We start from the raw sequence: 22645 nt of genomic DNA, 5'->3' as shown, positions 1-22645 counted from the left end.
TAAGTATGTCAAGTATTGTGTGATTGTTATCAAATATGCAGAACATGTTCTTCTCGAGCTTAAATATGAGCTTACAACATATGGAGATGTTATCTAGAATAATGTGCTTGGAATGCATGAGCTTTGGAAAGAAAGAATCAATTAAATAAATAAATGACTAATGTTTTTTTATATCACGGAATCAATTAAAGAATTAAATAAGTAATTTTTACTTATATTCTGAAACTTTATCTATAGGTTTTAAAAATTTTTATAATTTCTTCACTAATATTATATATTGTTTTTCTGTTTTTTCTTCTAGGTAAGTTCAAAATGCCTTTTAAATATTCCCTGAGAAAACTTCAATTCAAATTATTAGTAAGTAAACAAATATTTGAAAAATTTCGACTATTGACAGTTTACATTTTGACTAAGTGGATTTAATTAACAACTTTTTAAATGAGTCATGATTGTTGTCACACATTGAATTTTTTAATCTTGTTGTCGCATGATTAGCTAAACAAATATTTGACAAAGATTTATGCATAAACATGCTTAGTAAAGTTAACAAAAAGCACTTAAAATATTTATCTAATAGTTCACAGTGAAAAATTTATAAACAGAAAAGTTACGAATATTTAAGCTGATTAGGTAAAAAATTATAATTGGGAGAACTTTCGGTAGCCAGCTTCATTTTGCAATCCTTTGATTAATTGGCAAACTTTTGCGCAGCAGATGGAACAAAAAGCGCTCTCAAAACACTCGTTAAAATCATATTTCAAAATCAAATTTATGTTTGCACAGCTCAATTTTTATTAGCAGTAGACAGATACAAAAAAAAAGGAAAAAAGTCAGAAGAGGAACTGCGAAATGTTCTTAGAATTAAGACAGACATAACGTATATGAAGCATATTTAATAATCGTCGGTAAAGCTACAAAGTCTGGCGAGTCGCAGACTTGCAAAAAGAAAAATAAATATGACAAACCGAAAATAAAACAAAGAAATAACAAAAACAGTCGATCGACAAAAAAATGAGTTGAAAACTAAAAATTTAAGTGAGCTTTGAAATGTTCCTAACCCAAAAGAAGCAACAACAACAATAAAAAGAGCTTTTTGTATTTGTTTTATTTGCAATAGATACAAGTTGAACGATGTGAAGATACATTCAACCTTCATGTTCGTGTTCGTTGGCTCGTTTCGACAATTTTCGTTGTTTTGGTTGCGCAAATAAGTATCTACAGCCACAATGACAACAACGACAACCGACGACAGTAACTTTTGTATCTAAAATCAACAAGTTCACGACGAGCATGAAAAAGATAAAACCTTTAAGCGTCAGGTACACACACACACACACCTCATTCATTACTGAGACAACAAACAAAACCCAAAAAAAAAAAAAAAATGAAGTAAAACGCAACAAAACTAAAACCCAGTTGACTGACAACTCAGCACAAACACGTAAATACTAGAATATAAGTACTACTTATATAGAGCGTAACTCGCGCAGATAATTCCGTTTCCTAACCGAGTGTTATTTTTTTTTAAAGATAGTGAGCGAATAAAGAGAGAATATGCTATAAGAAAAGGGGTGGGAAAGCGATCAGTGACAGTTCTAAAGCTTATTTAGTTGTTTGATCTAAATATATAAAGACTTTTCTGAATTAAGATTATTATGAAATTAATCTAAATTTAACATTCCCATGATTTCAAATTAATCCTATGCTTAGTTTATAATAAATCGATTGAGAAATATTTATAGAGATAGTTCCCATTAGAAATGTCTTAAAACTTACAGTAGTGAGTTTTAGCACAATTATAAAACAAAATGAATTAAGTATGTATTCATATTATAACAAATACTTCTGTAGATATTCGTTTAACCAATTCTAGTTCGTTTCCAGATTTTCTTCGATTTTCTATTTCATCATTAAAAGTGACAGATCAAATTGTTAAGTTTACTTAGAAAATTTCATAAGTTGTCGTAAATGAAGTTGTGCATTTAACACCTCTTGCGTGTTTCATGGTTAAGTGCTCGTTAAGAGATCTAAGTGAAGAGCCGATCTTGTACACTTTTCCAGCATTTGCCAGATTGTTCCACATAAATACTATCAACTTGTACGATCGCCACAAATTTGATGACAATCTCACATGCAACTGTAAATCGCCTTTCACCCAAAAAGCACTTATGCGGCATCCCTGTAACATGTCCCATAAATAACGCCAGGCCAACACACTATCGTAATTAAGTTAGTAAAGCAACAACGAGAGAGGGAGAGCGAGAAGGAGACAGCGAGTGTGCGAGGGAGAGCGAGCGAGCAGCGTGAAGACCTGCTCGAATAATGAAGGAATTTGGTTACCACAAGTGAATTGCTGGCAATGAGTAATGCAAATGGAACCTGCCATCCGAAATTGATAGCACACACACTCTCTCTCACTCTCTCTTTCTCTCTTCCCCCTCTCTTTTCTACAGTTTTTGAACTGGAGTTTGAGTAGGTGAGGGTTATGGCATTGTGAGTGCACACATTTATTTTGGCTGTGCAGTAATTGATACTATGTGTTTATTTTATTTCAACTTCAATTGCAGTTTCTCGAACTCGAATTGCGAACTGCGAACTTGAGCTCAAAAGGTTTCTTTAGGATATGCAGAAATTTGATTAGGTCATTTAATTGTAACATGATTTATAAAGTTTCGACTACGAGAGTTTAATAAGATTTCTTTAAATTTATTGAATCGCGTGTAGTGGAAATTTGAAATGTTCGTTGGAAGCCCCTCGGCAATGATTTTAATTTGAATTTTAAAAGCAAATGTAATATTTTCAATTGAAACTTTTATTTAGAATGCAATTTTCTTAAAAATGTAAACGGTATATTTATTTTCATTTGTTGTTTTCTTGATTTGAAAACATTCTTTATTTATTTATTTGAATCTGAATAATATGAGAATACTTCCAAATTTCTGCTTTTAAATTAAATTTGTTTCTTTTTTAAATATTTATCGATTATGCAATCGCATAAGTTTTCATTTTAGGGTAAAATATTTAAAGTAGCTCGTTATTTATTTTCGGATGGGATTGTTATCTTTGGAATTGATTATTATATGTCGGTATAATAATCTTTGCAGTTCTCACTTTTACTTTTCACTCTCTTCCTCTGGTTTCGTTTGATTTTTCTCCTCCCTTTCCTTCGCCTCAGTCAGGACTAGTTCTTCTATTTTCTTGAGGTTTTCTTTAATATTCTTCATATAATGTTCTTCCTCATCTGGAGGTGGTTCTTTGCTCTCTTCTGCTGCCTTCTTCTTCTCCTTCTCCTCGGCTCGACTATCTCCTTTGGTGCGTCTGCCCATGGTCAGCCTTGTGATCAAGTGTGGTGGAATGCGCACCTCGGCGCCAATGCGATTCTCACTCTTATACTGTTCCACAACACGCAGGAAGGGTTTCAGTGGACAATTCTTTTCCTTTGCCTCCAGCATCAACCTGCGCGCATAGTCTACAAAGAGGGCATCCTCGCGTATACATTCCAGCTGTGCTAATCGATTGTAGTTGATTCCAGGTCGCGTCTGCTCCTCAACTAGCTCCCTCTGCTGCTTGTCCAGCTGTGACCGCAGTTCACGCTGGCGACGGATCTGCTCCAGTCGCTCCTGCTGCTTGAATTCCACATGGATGCGCTCGTTCCGCAGACGCGTCTCCACATCCTCGCGTCGTTCGGCGGCCGCACGCTCCTTGGCCAGCTTGGCCTCTTGTTGCTCTCCCTGCTGCATGGCTTGGCGCTGTTTCTTAGTCTCCTCCAGTCGCTGGCGACGCGTTTGCTGTTCGACGCTATGGGCACGCCGCATCTCGGCCAGCTGACGTTCGTGCCGTGCCTGATCCTCACCAGCGCTGTAGTGCAAACGTGGCGCCAATTGCTTGGCCAGCTGCTCATTGCGCTGCAGTCGACGTTGAACTCGCTGTCGGGCCAGATCAATCTTCAGGCTGTCCAGCTTCGACTTAGCCTCGTTGTGCACCTCGCACTGCAGCTGCTCCACTTCCTCGAGCATTCGCAAACGCTGCTGACGCTGCTCGGTGGCCACCAAAGCGGCCAAAGCATGCTCTCGCCTCAGTTGCAACTTGGCAGCTTCCGCCACACGTTGCTTGTCATGCTGTTCCTGCAGCTGCTGTTGATTGCGTCGCCGCTCCTCGAGTGCCAGCTTGTGCTGCTCGAGCTTCTCGGCATCGCGTTGCTGCTGTCGCTCCTTTATGGACTCGAGCAGTGCCTGCTTGTGCTCGCCCAACTGCCGGCGACGTTCGCTGTGCCGTTGCTGCGCCTCCTCAAGGCCATTGAGCACCTGTTCGCCATAGATGCGCTTGTCCAGCTCATGCTGCTCTTTGGCTGCCACCGCAAACTGCGCTTGCAACTGCCGCTGGGCATTGATGCCCCGCATCACCTCGCTCTGCAGCTTGGCGGCGAGCAGTTCCCTGGGTCCCGGACGCAGTTGCTCAAAGAGCTGCTGTGCATGCTTAATGCGCTCCTTTTGCTGTCTTTGCTCTTCTCTCTGCTCAGCCAGGCATGCCTCCTGTGAACGCTCTTTGGCATCCTGCTGCTCCGCCAGTTGTCGTCGCTGTGCACTCTGACACTGCTCCTGCTGTGTGCGACACAATTTTCGGCCGGCAAAGCGCTGCAGCAGCTCCTCGCCTCCCAGGCGCAGTTGTTCCTCGTACTGTTGTTGTTGTTGCTGCCGTAGTTGCTGCTGCTCCCTGGCCAACTGATTGGCGTGCCACTGGAGACGGTCATAGCGTTGTAGCGATATCACTAGCGGTGGCTTCTCTCTTATGGTCACTTTACGGCGCTCCTGCGGCAGCCAACTATACTGCATGATGTTCGAATGGAGAATCAATGGCAATTCTTATACCCGTTTGCCGGTTGTTTGTTCCTCCTCCTGTTAGTTGTAGTCATGACGCTGCGCGTAGTCAAGGAGAACTATATGAATAAGTTCTCAGCTGAATGAGAATTAGAACCAGTTCAATGAACCAACTGAAATAACGAAAACAAAGAGAAACGGAAAACTAATAAGATAACAATCACAAGTTAAATATATTTATCTAAGATTGTGCTATACAAAGTCAGTTCAGGGTCAGCGCGAATGAGAATTAATAAGATTTTTGTAGGAGTAGTCATTCGCATTTGTCTTTGCCTTATATCTAACAGATAAACGAATGTAGTTCATTTATTTCAAATCTTTAGTTGGAGATCTAAATTGGTAACTAAATAGAGATTATTATCTTCACTACAGAATTAAACTAATTATAGTTTTATGATTCAACTCAAGTTAATATTGATTTTTACGTAATTTTAATTAATTTTTGGTGATCATGCTTATGATTAATAAATTAATATACCAAAAAAGTAGTAAAGTATACCGAGGGCTATATTTGGTATATAAATAAACTATTACATTCAATATATACAAAACTTAACTTTAGTATTTGTCAATTTGCATTTTATTATTTTAATCCTTATATATATTATAAAATTTAAAAATAATTCTTATGGCTTACAAAAAGCTTGCACATTTACGATTCTTGTTAAAATCCAATTAAAAACAATAAATTTTTTATTACTTTAATTAATTTTCAGTGATCATGCCTTTGATTAATATCTGTCAATTTGCATTTGCCCAACTATTGCCCATTAGTTGTAGTGATTATTCAAAAAAATCCAATTTAGCCAATGCACTTAAGCCAAAAATGTTGTCACTTTTTCATAGATATAACATATATATTTATTTTGATTAATTAGCCAACTTGCTGCTTGTTGACAACTGTCAACGCAAATGGCAAACATTTTTCCCAAATGCCATTTGCGATGGCTTAATTATGTCCAAACTTATGTCTTGGCCATTTTGCAAGCGTTGCAACTGCTGACGGGTTTTCTGATAAACTGAAAAAATTTAGTGAAATAATACCAACTGGTCTTGTGTTTTTTACTGACATTTTTTAACGTTTTTTTTCTGTAGAGTCACAATATCAAATTGTCAACTCATTTCCTGATGTCTCATTAAATTTTGGTCTGTGTTTGGGGCACCGAAAAGGGCACAAAACAAATCTATTTGGGCACGCTTCATTTGATTCACATTCAAATCGAATCGAATTCAATCACTTCTGTATCTATAAATTTAATTAACACTTGCTTGCGACTTGCCACTAAAAAGCCCACAATTGTCTCATTTTTTTTTTACCAAAACCCAAAAATTAAAAAAAGAGAGAAAAAACAACCAAATAGAAGTCAAGTGGAACACACTCGACCCAACCGAATTGGGTCAGTGATTCGATGTTGTCTTCAACTCTTGACTGACTCTTTTGTACAAACTCAAACTATTAAAGGTCTACACGTAAATAAGGCCAATCAAATCTAACAGCTCATGCTGAATGCGGCGATAAAGGTAAACTAGTTACTTCAATGGTCAGTTTGTATTATAATCTTAGAGATAAAAGTAAATAGTATTGTCTAATGACACTTCAGCATTAGTTTTAAGTGCGCGGCATCAGCTTGTCTAGTTGTATTTGATTCAATGCGATATCTTAGTAATGTTATTGCGTATTTAAATGGATAGGTTTTTGTTATAACGTAGATAATGCATTATGACATCATGCAGTTTTAAATGCAGTTAAATAGAAAGTCTTAAACTATTATTTTACATCTGAATATATCTTTAAATTTGAAATTTATTTGAGTAAATATTTTGTTATATATTTAACTTTTTTATATTTGACTTATTTCGACATCTGGACATATTTCTAAGTATGCCAAATGCATTATTCAATCATCGATTTCAAGAAATGAGTTCTTACCATAAGTAAAGTTTAATGTGCGACTGCAATCTTATCTTATCTTGAGGTAATTGATTCTCTATAAGCTTCAGCTGATAGAGTTATGGACTTTATAAATATGTGCATGCTTAGAGAAGTACTTTTACACTTACATATGCTATATTCTATATATAAGTGAGTGAGTCTTGCCAGCCAGTTGCAATTGTTGGACGTCAAGTGCAAATGACAGCTTTAAACAACTGCAACACAATGAGCAACAACAAAACTGTTTTGCACGCCTTCTTCTCCTGCCTTCTTGTGGTCAACTTAGGTCTTCCCCCTCCCCTTCCCCTGATGGCTGTCCCTTATGTCATGTAGCGTGTCCAGTGGCTCGGGGGCTGCTGTTGCTTGCCACTTGAATGACTTCATGTTTGCCCCTTCTGTCGGAGAACTTGAAAAACTTGTCTTTGTTCAGAACCAGCGAAAGAGTTAGCGTCAGCTTTAGCTTCAGCTTCAGTTTCTGCTTCGGCGTCAGAGACAAAGTCAGAGAGAACTAGAGAGAACTCTCGAAAGCCATAACCACACGTACTTTACTAGGTACTTGCACTCGAGAACACAACGAGACAACGAGGTGGAAGCGACAGATAAACAACAAAGTAACAAGAACAACAATGATGGCGACTGGGACAACAAATGAGTGCAACTGTTTTAAGGCCCAACTGCAGTCCAATTCAGTTCAGGCCAAGTCCAGTTTTCCAGAAGCGAACCAAAAACCAACAAAAAAGAAAAAAAAAAACAGAACAAGAAATGAAAGAAGCTTGCGGAAGAAAGCCGAAGCTTTAATGCACTGAAGGAAATAAATGGGATCACATAGTATAAATCTACATGAAGAGTAATTTTGATTTCATAAAGTTCAACGAATGAAAATTCATTTGAATACAATTACAACATTAATATAATATTTCAAAATAAGACTTGATTCAATGAATTGCAAGTTCAACATCTAAAAAGACATTTCATATGCTTCTGTTACATCTTGAATCAAATCGTAAAAGCACCTTCAGCAAGAGTATAATAAGACTAGAACGATCACATCAAAAGAACAAACAATGTCCACTGACTTCTGCCACAGCTCCAGCTTTGACTCGAAGCGTTCTTCGTGCTGTCTGCGTTTGTGTCTGACTTTGTATCGTTTGCAGATCTTAACTGCGTCGCTTAACAGCGCTACCACCGTCAGCCAAGTTGGCCAAGTTGTCTGCCCCGGTGGTTAGGGCAATTAACATGCAATTAAAAGACGTTTCAATCTAAACAGCTTTGGAGCGAAGCCTACATATTACCACGACTCACGGCATTCACACTCACACTCGCACATGTGCACTCGAAACACATTCGCACTCGCATCAGACACGAAATGTAATTTAAGCATCGTAAACAGTTTAGAGATCGACACTGACAAGCTTTGAAGCGCCGATTTGTCCAGATCCAAACAATGCCTTTCCCAATGCTAAATAGGTAGCGCTACTATAAAATGTTGAATATCAGTTCATGCTATCGAAACTATTCATGAATTTCAAATGCTCCCCAATTCGAAAAATACGCAGTTGCAACCAACTTAATGAGGCTGAAGGCGTTGCCAGATTGATGAAACTCAAATAAGAAAATCTGATCTTAACCATAAATCAAAACCTTGAAAAAAGAAGGTTTGCCAATAATTTTTTAAATTTATAATTAAAACAAACGACAATCGTTAAACTATCAAGTTTTTATATCTCTAATTTATTAAATGTATAAATCATGAACTTTATGATATAAACGGTTTTAATAAAAACTGTCGTTCAACATTTTTATGTAAAAGCATTTATTAAAAAAATACTTTAGACGACTATTAAAAGAGATTCAAAGTGTAAATTTAAAATAAGATTTACTAAGTGTCCGCAGAATATTTTTATTGACTTTAGTTTGCTAATCATGTAGGAAATTTCCATTTCTAATACGGTGTAAAATTCTCTAACAATTTGTGGCGTGAATACAACATGTGGTATGAGCAACATCATTTATCTTAGTTCACACTTTGACAGTGCACGTATTAACCGTAGATTGATTTATTAAACTGTCGCTGAAGCAATTCAGAATTGTAAAATAGTTTCAAATACTTTTGCGTCTTATGTCATGTGTAACATTAGTTGTTCTATCATAATATTTTCCACCGAACGGCCAATCATCGAACATTAAATGAATCGCGTTCAATTTAAAGGCGTTTCCATTTTGTGCGGGGTTCAAATCAGTTGAACTTTTAATTATATGTTTTCATTATCAATTGAAATGTTCTGGGCACTCGACGTACTCCTCGATTTCGACGATTTCATAAGTATTATTTTCGTCATCTTATGTCTAACAGTCGCTTTTATATTTCAATGCCAAGTTGCTCACGTTTTGATCCGCAATTTGTTGGATTTTTTGTTGTAACTATTGTATTTTTTTATAAGATCTAAAGAGCATAGCAAATTGTTTATTGAGTTCCAGCATATCACTTACATGAGCTTTACATCTGTTTGTGAGCGACACACCTGAAGTCAACTTGAATCGTTGCTATTGTTAGTGTTCTGTTGTCTGTTGTCGAGTCTTGATTTTATTGGTAGTTTCAGTGTCATTTTGAAGTCTCTCGACTTGTCGTTGCTTTATTATACTGAAATGGGCTTTAAATGTTAGCCAAGTCATATGTGAAATTATCATGGATATGCTAATATGCGCCAACAAATAAATCTTGCAGTGTGAATTTGTTAGATATTAAACTTTGATCTGCTATAAAAGTGTGTTGTAACACTTAAAAATCACTTGAAAGTCAGCACTTTAAATCTGAAATTTAGCTGCATCTTGATTTCATACTTCATAATCATTATTAAATTATTTTATTTTTCAAATTGCCTAATAACTTTATTAATCAAGCCAAATTAGAGTTGTCAATCAATGAGTTTGAAAGCCAATTTGAGTGAAATATTTCATAATTTCCTATAAAAAAAAGTATTCTACACGTATCGCCAATTCTCTGTGAGCAAACCCGAAATCAATCAATCAAACCGCATTAAAAAGATACAAAAAAAATAGAAGAATTACAGATTGGAGAACGGAGAACACAATGTGGAGAGCCGCTGTCAATCACACGCTCTATTTACAGCAAATTAAAAGCAGAAACAACAAAAAGCCGACGACCATGTAAAACGAAAAACCAACAACAAAAAACTGGTACAAAATATTGGTCAAAATATTTACAACGACCCAAAAAACAAAAGTCAGACCACGCCTCACACAAAGACAGAGAGAGAAGGATGATTAATGAGTCAGCTGAGCAATGTTCGAAGACTTAGAAAGCGTCTAAATGGGTTCTATTATGACAATTGGAAATTATCAACACATCGCTGTAGAATAGACGAAACCAGTAGAAGTGTTGCATTATGCTTAATGTTGTTGCCCCAAGGCGCAACATGCCACATACGGACTCACAAGCCACACACTCAAGTGGCGCCCACACGCGATTGCCAGGCAGCCAAAGGAAGACACTCATTTGTATGCAGCTCATCGCCTCATCGTCTGATCGTGGAACGATAGCAATCGATGGCGTCGCGTAACGCGCCAGCAAATGCTGAAAGCTTGTCAATCCACAAACTGGAATGCTCTTTGCTTGCTGCATCTCCCTCTCTCTCTCCCTCTGAGACGCGTGTTCCCACAATTCAATTTATGCAAATTTATGCACGTATCGAAAATGTATATTTTATAATTTGTTTTCAAGTTCTGCCTTCCGACCACTTCCACTTTAAGCCGCTTTGGGACACACGGAGTCACATCTGCGATAGCCATTAGCATAATGGACCAAAACAGCAGCCAAAGACGAGTCTTAGATAAATGTAAACCAAAATAGTCGATAGCTAGAATCATAGGCAAAGATCTCTTAATGATGTGCTAATGCCGCTGTATAGAATATTGATTATTTATACATAAAATTGACAAGCGAGCCAAAAATATTGCCCTAAACAAATACGCAAAAGATGAATTCTTGAATACTATATTTTTCAAAATAAATACACTCTGGCGCTGGAGGCTATATTTTGCATATAACGATGATTTAAAACTAATTCTAAATGCAATCCTAGTTTCCAAAAGCTTCCAACAATTTTTCAAAATACGTTTTTAATAGATCTCAAATAACATATTAAATACCTGTAATTAAAAGACTCTGTTATTAACTAAGTTTTTGTAAAACCTGTTAGAAATTTCTCTATTTCCAAACAATATGATATATACCTAATTTTCTTATTAAAATAAACCCATAAATAAGGCGAAATTTGTAACCCTAGATCAGCCCATAAACAAGTCCTAATCATTTAAATTAGTTTCTTCAATCTGCAGTCATTTGTTTAAATCAATATGGTTAAAATTTTTTCGTAAATATCCAAAAACCATAAACCATTTTTATCGCCTAATCATCGACACGAAAAGGCAGCCAAACCCAAAGAGATGTCGACCTTGGGGCCATAATCTGATCATAATTACGCGACCCAATGAAATGCATAGTTAAATCTTTGAAATATAATCTCTTGAGTCGCATTTTTAAGCCGTAGTTATGATCATATATATTTCGTAGAGTATTGGAAACAATTAGATTGAAATTAATTTCACGCAATTAAGTCGCTAATTTGAAATTTGAGTTTCTTCTCAAAACAACAAAAGACGCACAAATTAAACGCTCATTTTCATAGAAAACAAATTAATTTCCGTTGCTACGAGATCACAGAAATATCGGAACAACAGTTTCTAAACAAATTTCAAATGCTAATTTAGTCACAAATTAACAAAACAACGAAGTGTTGCTCAAGTATGCGAGGGAGAGCTATAAAGATGTAATACTTTTCGGTTTGATTAATCGAACCAAAATCATTTGATTTGCAAATTCTGAGTGTCGAAATTAATTTGAATGCATATAGAAAGCGGTTAATTAGCGTGAGAAGAGCAAGCGAGTGTTTAAGAAGTTTAATTTGAAATGGTATATTATAAAACTATCTGGGATATAAATTATATTATTAGTATATAATGTAAGTCATCCTATGTTTAGGATTATTTAATAACATTATTTAAAAAATACGTTGATGAATGAGTTGCGTATTTCTCTTGCAACATTCTTGTTTTTTTTTTTTAATTAAATCATTTTCAAATACTTCCTCATATATTATGAATTCTAAAAGAATAATCTTTATTCTCCACAGCGAATGGTTTATTTTATTTGTAAGCAGATAAGATGCAATTTAAATTTGTAGTTTATAAATATCGTTTAACTGCTGTAATGCCTTTTATATTTACTTCCGCTCGTAAGTTCATCGCCATTAATCTAATTAACCCAATTTTGAAAGGCCATAATCGCCTGCATTACGCCTGCGCCTATTACACCTGTTCACACTGCATTGTATTGGATTGCATTTGAGCTGTGACGCCCACGCTGTAAAAGGCAATTAAACGTGAACAAATTGTTAAAGCTGCATAGCAAACTAAACTGATCGAATGAATATGTTATGAGTGAGTGTGAGTATGAGTGTTGTGTGTATGGAAGCATTAAACACTAAATCATGATGCTAAAAGAAAAACCCACAAAATCTGAAGTGCAGCCCGCATTAGTTAACCTCTCAAAACTTGGAACTGATCGATGGCCGATGCCAATTATGGTCCGCCCGATCACAGCCGACCCACAGATGCGAACGAGAGAGAGAAGATTGTTTGTCAAAATTGTCGCTTGAATGGTCGGTTAGGTGAAACGTGAATGCAATGAATGAGTGAGTGAATGAAATGAATGACTGAATGAATCAGCTGTGCGCCAAGTTGGGGCGTATGAATGTATGAATGACGAGTGAGTGGCCGCGTTGTCTGCGTTGTCTGTGCGTGGGTTTTCCCCAAAAACAAAAATCACTAAAAAAGAGAAATAAAACAATTTTGCACTAAAAAGACGAAGAAAACAACGAGGCAAGCGCTAACTGCTAGGGCACGACAAGAAGATACCCTAACTTGATATAGACACATGATTATGATATGATATCTGTAACATAAATATAAAGTAACTAATATGGGTTGCGTATACGTAACTAATATAGGTTACGTATACGTTATGCTGTTTAGAATAGATACTTGAGAGCTTAAGAGTAATTTGAGGACAACAAGGCTTCTTTAGATTTATATTTTTATTTATTATTAATTTAGTATTTATAAGTTTTCACGCTTCTAAGCTACTTCCTACCTTCCTACTTCTACAGGGTACAACAGAAAATAGTTTACAAGTACGTGTCTGCGTTGGCATTGAGCTCTGAAAGCTTCTGCTCTGGCAAAAATACACACACATAGACACATAGCAATCTCTCTGTCTGTCTGCACAGCCGTTGTCTTCCAATAAAATTGTCACTTTTCATTGGGTTCTCTTTGAGGTCTCTCATAAAAGCCCACGCTCAACGGAAGTGCCGTTTGATTTATGCATATTCACATTTCGAATTGAATTGCGTTGCGTTGCATTGCGTGAGCTTTTTGTGTTTTTATTAGATTTTTGCGTAGTTTTTGCAAACTTCCGGCGAGAGATCGCGTTTGACACATTTTTGAATTGGGCTTTTTAAACGGCTCCACAGAACACGACAAACTTGTTATTCTTAGTAGTCAACATTTTTAAATATCTGATAAGTATAAGTTTATAAGTATTAGATCTCCATTTAAATTATTGAATGCTGCACTCAAAATATAAACATAAGACATATAAATATCAATTCTAAATTAGGTTTGTCAGGCATTACTAATTGAGTCATATCACATTTGCCCAAAGATGTGTCCAAAATGTGTCAACATCATTATCGTTATCGATTATTGAAGTTGTATGCTGTCTTGCCTTTCTTGGAACTGGGTCAATGCTAAAAGATAAATTAAAACAAGAGTTATTCGATACTTTGGTTTCTTGCATCGTTTCATTTGATTTGCATGTTCTTCGTTTTTGTGTTGGTTGCCCTCAGATAGGGTTGATGTTTTGATGAGGGTTTTTCGAATGATAAAAATATGAATAAAACCGTCGAGTGAAATCGACTGTGAAGTACCCGCTACCCATTTAAGACAACAATATTTATAAGTTTCATAAAAGTTGGTATTTTATTTTACCAGGCAATTTAAGAAAGTATTTTGAAGTATAATAAATAATTACAAGTTCGGTATTATACTTCAACTCTAGCATGTTTCCTCACATTCACAGCCACAGCTTTGGTCATCAATATACTACAAATAATTTCAGAAAAATAAATGTAAAACCTCATTTAGTTTTTCTAAGACCTTAAGCATTATTTCCGAGTTATTACACATAGATGTAAACCGAAGTACAATCGTGTTGAAATGCTTTGCTGAGCTGGGAACCCTTCAACAACAGAACTTGCTTTATTATGCTCTAGGTATGATGTTGTCTAACAATCTGTTAATTCTAGCGAAACGAGACATCATCAAAGTGAAACATTAGCTCATCAGCAAGTACATTTTAACCGAACCGGAACTGTAGTATTTGAGATAAGCAAAGTTGATTTTAACGAGTGATTATTACAGCGACGTGAACAACGAAACGAACTGTTTATGACTAATATGCCGCCAGTTTCTCGCAGTGTACTGCTGCCTGGTCTGGGAACAGTTGGCAAAAAGCGTTACAAAAGTTATAAAGTTTCATGGATTTTCCATGAATAGGGAACGAACACAACGAACTGTTGATAGGCTATGGCAACGCCTCGTTTTTCCCGCTTCGACTCTGACTTGTTGGATTGCTGCTGCTTAGGTTGTGGCTTATGTTTGAGGACCTGAGGCTATGCTTAGGTAACTCTTCTCGTTCACGTTTTCACGAACTCTTTGCTGGCTGGCGCATCAAAATGCAAAATCTCACGAAATTTGCCAATCGAGCGACCATTTGGGTTATTTATGAGCTGCGATTTGTTTGCGACTCATTTAACCGACTCGAAACTCCCCACAACAGTTAAGACTTTATGACACTTTTAGCCATTTCGACTGTTGAGCTCAGTTCCAGCTTAAATGGCATCCAATTTCGCGCTTAATTTGATTTTTACAATGTCTCTCACCTGCCTACCGTTTACTAAAACTTCATTTGGCCCATTCCTTTCCCTTTATTTTGTCTTTTGCTTTGCCTTTGTCTCAGTTTCTGTCGTTTGTCACTTGCTGTTGTTGCTGTTTCTCTTTTGTTGATGTTATTATTTTGACGCCACTTGACGCTTTCTACCTACCCACTGACTTTCTTTCTCTCGCATTCATTCTGGCAGAAGAATGGCTTTCATTCGATCATCTGAGTGAGTTATGACCGTGTCCTGAGTCTCACGCGCGCTCTTCTGACACACTTCACCGAAAATGGGTTAAAGATTGGGCAGCTTTTCTTAAGAATTTTTGAAGATTTTTTGGGAAATAGAGGGCTTTATTCTAAAGAATCAAAAGTTCTTAATTAAGTATGAAAGAAAATTTCAAATTTGTTTTATATGTTTAAATAATAATTAACTTTTATCCTTTAAGGAATGTAATTAACATTAAGATCCTTTTTATTGGTTTTTAAATTCCCTCTTTATTTCTGGATTTATTAAGAATCTGTTATGCTTTAATAACTTTTCTCATTGTTATTGAAATCTCCAATATGTGTAACTTTATTTTTCTTAATACTTTTCATTGAATTTACACACTCTTTTACACTTTGTCTACTCTTTATCCATAAATATTTCCGCTTCGATCAGCAACCAAGCGCAACATTTGCGGATCTTGACTCATGTCAGTTTCAGCCATGCTAAAAATTCAACAGAAAAATGCAAATCGAATGCAACTATGAAGTTCATATGAATCAGTTGGATTTGTGTGTGTGATGTAAATACATAATTATAGAGAGTTTCGCATAGTCGAGCATCCCACTTCCGACGCGTTAGGATGCTGACTCATGCCAACGGCCAGGTCGACGACAAACAAAATCCACTCACACACACACTCACAACAGACAATCCACACTATTAACTTCCACAACAACAATAGAGTTAACCATGACCCACGCAAAAAGAGTGAAAGAGTGAGAGGGCGAAAGAGCGAGAGAAGTAACGAAAACAAAATTCATACATAAATTGAATGTAAAATTTTTGCTGCCCACGCATTGAACTTGAAAATGTTTTACTAACACAAAAAAAAGAAAAAAAACAATGAGGCTATTTATACGCTTTGGTTGTGCTCTTAAATAAATTAAATAAACAAACAAGCAAAAACTTAAAAAGCAATTATAAGCGAACCTCAACAAAACCTGACCAAAGATCAAAAGCAATTTGGTAAATTCTATACAAAATACAATGTGAAATCACTGCACTGTAAATTGTTCCAAACCGCTGGCAGTTTACATGGCATGTTTACCCTGTAACTGAAGTGTAAAAGAGTTGATCAGCACAGCAAAAAACTAAATAGAATACACTCTAGTTCAGATCGGTATCTTGCAGTCCACGCAACTTGTTCGTTCTTTTGTGGAAACTTTTTTCGCGGTCCGTGTTTTTTAAATTTAATTGAAGCTGCAAATCGTTGGCCACTGGTAAGTGGTAAATGGACCATGGTCCGTTGGGTGCGCACTTCAAGCCTGAATTGTTACGGTCGGGGTTTTGTGCCAACTAGTCTGTCAATCAATTGTAATGAATACGCATATTTGTGCGCCTCGGCATGGGGCCTGCCCTAGGTCTATCGACCAGCCACCACCGGCTACCACTCTCTCACAATCTCTATATAAAAACACATAATGACGACGTTTCTCCAATTAACCCTGAGCTGTCAGCCAATGCGGGGCTGTTCAAATTGCCAGCCCTGACCTGACACATCCAATCCAGCTGTGACAGTTTTAACAATCGCTCCAAATTCTCGCACTCACAAATTCCCCACTTAACGATCAGCCAATTCAAATGTTTGGCTTATTTTAGTAGCTTCTAAGAGATACTAAAATTATTATTATTACTACCGTAATCAAAGTCAAAGACTCTTTGTTTAATCATAAGTCGTTTATAAGCCGTAAAAACAATGACCACTCGTGTCTTATATCTAAGCTAAAATTTCTTAACGATCGTTTCATAAAACCTCAAACAAGTTTTGCAAGCTTTTGAAACCCAAACTGTGACCATATAAAGGGCTTTTATGTTCAAAGTATTTCTGACGAACTGTCTAAAAATACTTTTGGAGCTGCCAACTTGTTTTTAAATGGACTTGAAATCTATAGACAGCCTAGCGTATCAATTTACACAAGTATGCAATTAAAGTTGTGCTACTTGAATTGTTCTAATAAATTGTAAATAAAAAAAATTAAATATTCTTGAGCTTAGGTACATTAAATTAAAGTTTCTTAACTTTACGAACTGTCTAAAAATATTTTTGAAGCTGTCAACTCATTCAATCTATAGACAGACTAAATTTACATAAGTAAATAATTACAGTTGTGCCGCTGTAATTATTCTAATAATTTGTAATAAGAAAAAATGAAATATTCTTGAACTGAAGTACACTTTATTAAAGTTCCTCAACTTCTGTTTTAACATGGAATTATGTATCTTTTTTCCCATTTTCTGAAATTTTCTCATCACATTCTTTGTTGTAATTTGCGTGTTAAGCCAAACAACTTGGCGGCTGGTGTAATTTCAATTTGCAACTATCCCTATCAGTGCACTCACATTCCACATACAGATTCTCTGGGAAGTGCACAAAGTGCATGGTAGTTAAATTCTCAATTTAAAGCCGCGAAGTCCAACCGCAAATTGAATTAGACCCCAAAGCCGCCGCAGTCAGTAAAACGAAAAAAACTTGTGTATTCAAAGTAATTTGCAAAGAAATTACATAAAGGAAAACAAGTGCCGGTGCCAACAGGCACACATACTCACACACATTTATAAACTCGCTTAGACACGCACAACACTCGCACACACACACACAGATAACGCCCACATGCGACCCACAGTGAGCACAGCTTGCGGTTTGCCAATTTAGTTGAAATAAAACGCCCACATGAACTACATGCTGCTGTCTGCACCACTCTGCACCACTCACTGTACTGTGGGGGCAAACCGGGCAAACCAAATGCACTTCATTCATTAAACCCGAAAACTAGGAAATACAATAATTCGATTCGCGACAATTCGATACTCTTAAACACTTTGTGCCGCTAAACCGATCCTAACTGATGAGATTTACCTTGGGTCAGAGCGTAAATAATTATAATTGGAAAATATTACTTTGAGTGCTGACAAAGCAGGCAAATGAAACAAATTTCTTGATCGCAATTAAGATAAATATGAATTTAGAAGATCAGTTAACAAAAGAATCTATTTAAGAATAAAAATATAATATAAGAATTGGATTGAATATTACTTTGAAGAATACATTCTGTGGGATATATTTTAACTTTTACCAGTAAATACCTCACCATTTGCCTCAGAGTTCGTTAAACATTCACCGGATGATAATTTTCGCATCCCCAAAATAAACATAAAGCTTCCCTTTAAATAAGCTGAATATACCAAATGTTCTGTCAACAATTGTGTCGCAAAATAACACACTCTTGTTAACAGAAAGCGGTTGCAAAAGTATATGAAGTCAAACAATTTAACGCTACAGAAATATTTGCTTGCAATTTGTCAACAATCTGTTTGTTGACCTTTTTCAAAATGTGAAATACATCGAAAGACTCAATGTTATTGCAAGAGTTCAAAACCATATATTGAAGTATGAAATTTTGAATTCAATACTTTATTAATAATGTAATTAGAAAAATTAAACTATTATTTGATATTATTTATATAAGATTTCTTTGCAAGCAAATGAATAATTTTTAAGGGAACATGTTCACTAGATCAACAACATTCTTCTTATTAATTTTGTATGCTTCACATGTGAACTTACAAAACTATAATCAGAATTAATTCAAATAGCCAACAAAACAAATAAAATGGTTTGCATGGGCAGCTCAGAGGTCGTGGTGAATGAATTTATTCGCCGATCAGCCATTGTATGAATTTGAAATGACTCTGTTGGACATAATAAACGAGATCTTTGATTTTAAGGTACAACGCGATAAACTCCCACGGAAGATTTGCATATCGTGCAGCTTGAACGCCCAAATCGCCTTCAGATTTAAGCGCAGTTGCAAGAGCAACCATTATCTGGGCAAGGGCAACGCCACATTTGATGCAGAGAAGCTGCATTGAGAATTAAATAATGGAACAGATGTGTGATGCTGTAGAGCCAACAGAAAATGACTTAAGAGTGAACAATCCGCACTCAATGATGGACCTAGGCAATAAAATTGCATCGAATGGTATGCAATTTAATAGCACCTACTGTACTTAAGACTGATTCAGTGAGTAAGGTAGACGCATCAGTGTTCAGTGCCAGAGAGAGAAAAAGTTAACTCTTGGAAGACCCTTGATAACAAGTTGAAGAGTACATCGATATAGATTATATCTGGCAAATTGACTCCGATTCCATGGCATGCTTCACTAAGGGCTCTTCAAATATTGAGGACTTTTAAAATACAACACACATTCACCGACCTAAAATTGGTTCTAGATAGAATCCCTTTGCCCGAATTCTTGCCTCGGGAATTCTGAGCTCCAGATAGACTTGACCATTCCAGTAGTGAAGAGAGTCCAATGGCAATTTGCAGCACAAGTGCTTTCATTGCCCAAAGTCTTATTTGCACAATTTATTTACTGCTTTGAAATCTCAAGTCCCATAGCGAAGAGCATCCACATAAATGTGTAGAGCATCCATTCAAGTGTGCACAGTGCCTAAAGGTATTCTTCGTCAACTCGAAGCTGAAAACTTAGGTACTGTGCTAGATTGCCTCCGTATAAATGACAGAATTGTGTTAGAGAATTTGTGAAAGCATTGAACTTGAAACGACACTCAATAAATGAACACAACAAGATTTGTTGATAAGAAGAAATCGTTTTTAATCAATAATTCTCGTTGAGCATTTTTCATATTTTCTTTGATGAAAGAAACTGTACAAAATACTTTGAACTAATATTTAAAAACTATTTTTAAGTATTATATTCAGTATGTTACAAGTCATCTAAATAATTTGCAACACCCTCGCAAGAGTATAAGCAAAAATGCGGCGGAAAATTCAAATCAATTTGACGCTAAACTGCAACCGCGTTCCTAACAATTCGCATAAATCTATTAAAAACGTTGCTGCACCATTCGGCGGGGGATTCTTCGCCCCCAGCTGCCCCCGCAGTAGCTGCATAATTTACCAATTTAGCTGCATTTCCCATCGCTTTGTTGCAGCCCAGAGGCGCAATCTAGGAAAAACAAGCACATTGACTCTTATTATGCCACAGAAGTGTTTCACAGTTCAGTTTTTTTTTTATAGCGAAACTCTGCAACTGATTTATACTCTTTTCTTTATAGAGTGACTTGACTGTAGTTATAGAGCAGCACAATTAAAGTGTTTAAAATCCATGAAATTATCAGGCAGAAGAATTAATTGTAACTTGGAATTTTCCACGTTATTAGACTAGAAGTCCATTCACATGCCATTGGTGAATGGGCCTAACAACTATGTAAGCGAAGGGGCAGAAACGTAATTAGTTAACGGAATGTATAATTGGTGCATTTATAATTTACTACATTTATTTGTGAGCTATAAATTTATTAAGGGAACTTTGGTAGAAAGTTGTAAACATTTTATAATAATATAAATATATATTTATATAAAAAATAAATTATTTTGATAAGTGATCAAGGTGTTAGAAGATATATAGATTTGTTTTAAGAAAGTTATTTATTTTGCATATCCTAAAACTTTTTGTCGCTTTTCCTGCCAGTTTGATCTAGCTTTAACAATCATAAATTCCAGGGTATTGTGTGTCAATTACATGCAAGCAACTGCTAGATAAACCTACCCCAGTTGCAACCCCAATTGGCATTCTTGCACACACAGAGGGGGGAGCTTTTACTGTTTGTGGCATCTGCCGCGCATGCGCACGACAAGCGGCAACCAATTGTTGCCTGACATTTGGTAAATTGTTTTTTTGTGGCGACCGACAAAGGGGGTGAGGCACGCTGCATGGAAATACGAAATGCAACCGGGCGCACTTGTTGCCTGTGTGGGCAAAACACACAACAACTGTTCATAATTTGCGCCATGTGCCAAGGGATCTCGTTTCGAGGGTTGCAAAATGCTTGTGAACACAAGCACAATATTTGCATAGCAGCTGTGCAGCTGTCAGTGGCTGGATGCCGCTTAAATTCCCATGACACTGGTCGAAAGTTCAAGCAGCGAAGAGTTCAAAGTTTGTGGCAAACGATAAGGCGGAGGCAAAGGCAAAACTGCAACGACAACACAGTCAACGTGGGCTGTGTGCCCCTGCACCTCCAGACAGTGCGTCGTTGCAGCTGGCGGCAGCCCACGCGGCAAATGCAGAACTGGGCAAACTACACACACCAAATTGAAAACTAGGCATAACGAATATTACATTCTCTACTATCTTGAGCTAACAACTTGCCAATCTCTTTGTAAAACTTAAGTTAGCATTATACTCGTAAATTTGAAGGTACAGAGTGTGTAGATTTATATCTGAAATATAATGCATCCAATATATTATGAAAAATTAATTATAAATATTTAAAATTTGAATTTCCATCACATATTTTACAACTTATCTTAACTTCTTAACCATTTCAAAATACCCCAACAATAGAGTATAAACATAAGTAATAATGCGCGAATGCTGCAGCTTTTTGATTTGCAATGAACGCAGAGGGAAATAAAGAAAATATCATGCAAAGTTTTTTTTTTATATACGAGTTTGTCAAGTGGGTTTTTCGAATGGAAGCCCAGGCTCAGGCCCACAGCCAGATCGAGACTGAGACTGAGACAGACACAGATCGAGCGGCTGCGCTTGTAATCCACTTTACGACGACCGGACGTGGTTCTTGTTGGCGTCGTCATCGTCGTCGTCGTCGTCGTCATTCATTCCCACTCACAGCTGAGCGACAGAGAAACAGGAATTGCAACTGCAAATAGGACGTTGAATGCCTCACAACAGTGTCTGGTATGGTCGGGTTGGGTCTGCATCGACAACTTTGCCATCGCTACAAATTGCTGGCATCAAATTATTGAATCCCTATAGATGGAGGCAATATGCTAATCGTGCCAACTCTTGGCGTTGATTCTTAGTCAAAGTGTTCTTCAGAAAAACACAAGAAATTTAACTGAGAATATAAGATGGGAGAATTAATGTTTCCTGAAGAGACTTCGATTATTTTTAGAGGAATGTCGGAAAATTTGTGAATATTTGCATTAGTTAGTGACAGTAATAACTTTAGGTTTTGTTTCTTTTGTTTCAAAGCGTTATATTATTATTAATGTTATTATTTTTATGTCTGAAAAATATTCTAATTTTACTATCTGTTTTTAATAAACCATTTTGGTGCAAGTTACTTAACACTTTTAGTTGAGTTGCGTTCGTTTTGTTGTACAATTAACAAAATAATTTTTACTAGTCTCCAACATATATTAGTTTCTTATCGATCATTAATTTGATATTGACATCGCGTCACAATTTGTGAATTGCCAAGGAACTGTCCACACATTATTTGCAACTGCGTCAGCAGATTGTTGCACACATTTTTACATAAGATTGACACAGAATGACAAAGTGCTAATAGAAATAATAAAGCAAGCGGCCAAATTAAATCAATTAAGCCAAGTGCAGAACAAGAGAAGAATGCCTCTGATTGCCTTCTGATGCATTGATCAGATTGTCGAAGGAGGGAAGTGGGGACGAGATGCGACGTTGGGCAGCAGGTGCAGCAA

General features: G+C 36.5%; 1 protein-coding gene across 8 annotated transcripts in view; it reads left to right on the top strand.

Annotated features, from left to right (window-relative positions):
* LOC117567973 (protein TANC2) overlaps positions 1–22645 on the top strand; it is a 62838-nt gene that overhangs the window by 16427 nt on the left and 23766 nt on the right. The window lies entirely within an intron of this gene.

Source organism: Drosophila albomicans, chromosome 3 (assembly GCF_009650485.2).
Source record: "Drosophila albomicans strain 15112-1751.03 chromosome 3, ASM965048v2, whole genome shotgun sequence".
NCBI lineage: Eukaryota > Metazoa > Arthropoda > Insecta > Diptera > Drosophilidae > Drosophila > Drosophila albomicans.
The sequence above is the reverse complement of the archived record's forward strand: the minus strand, read 5'-3'. Positions and strand labels throughout refer to the sequence as shown.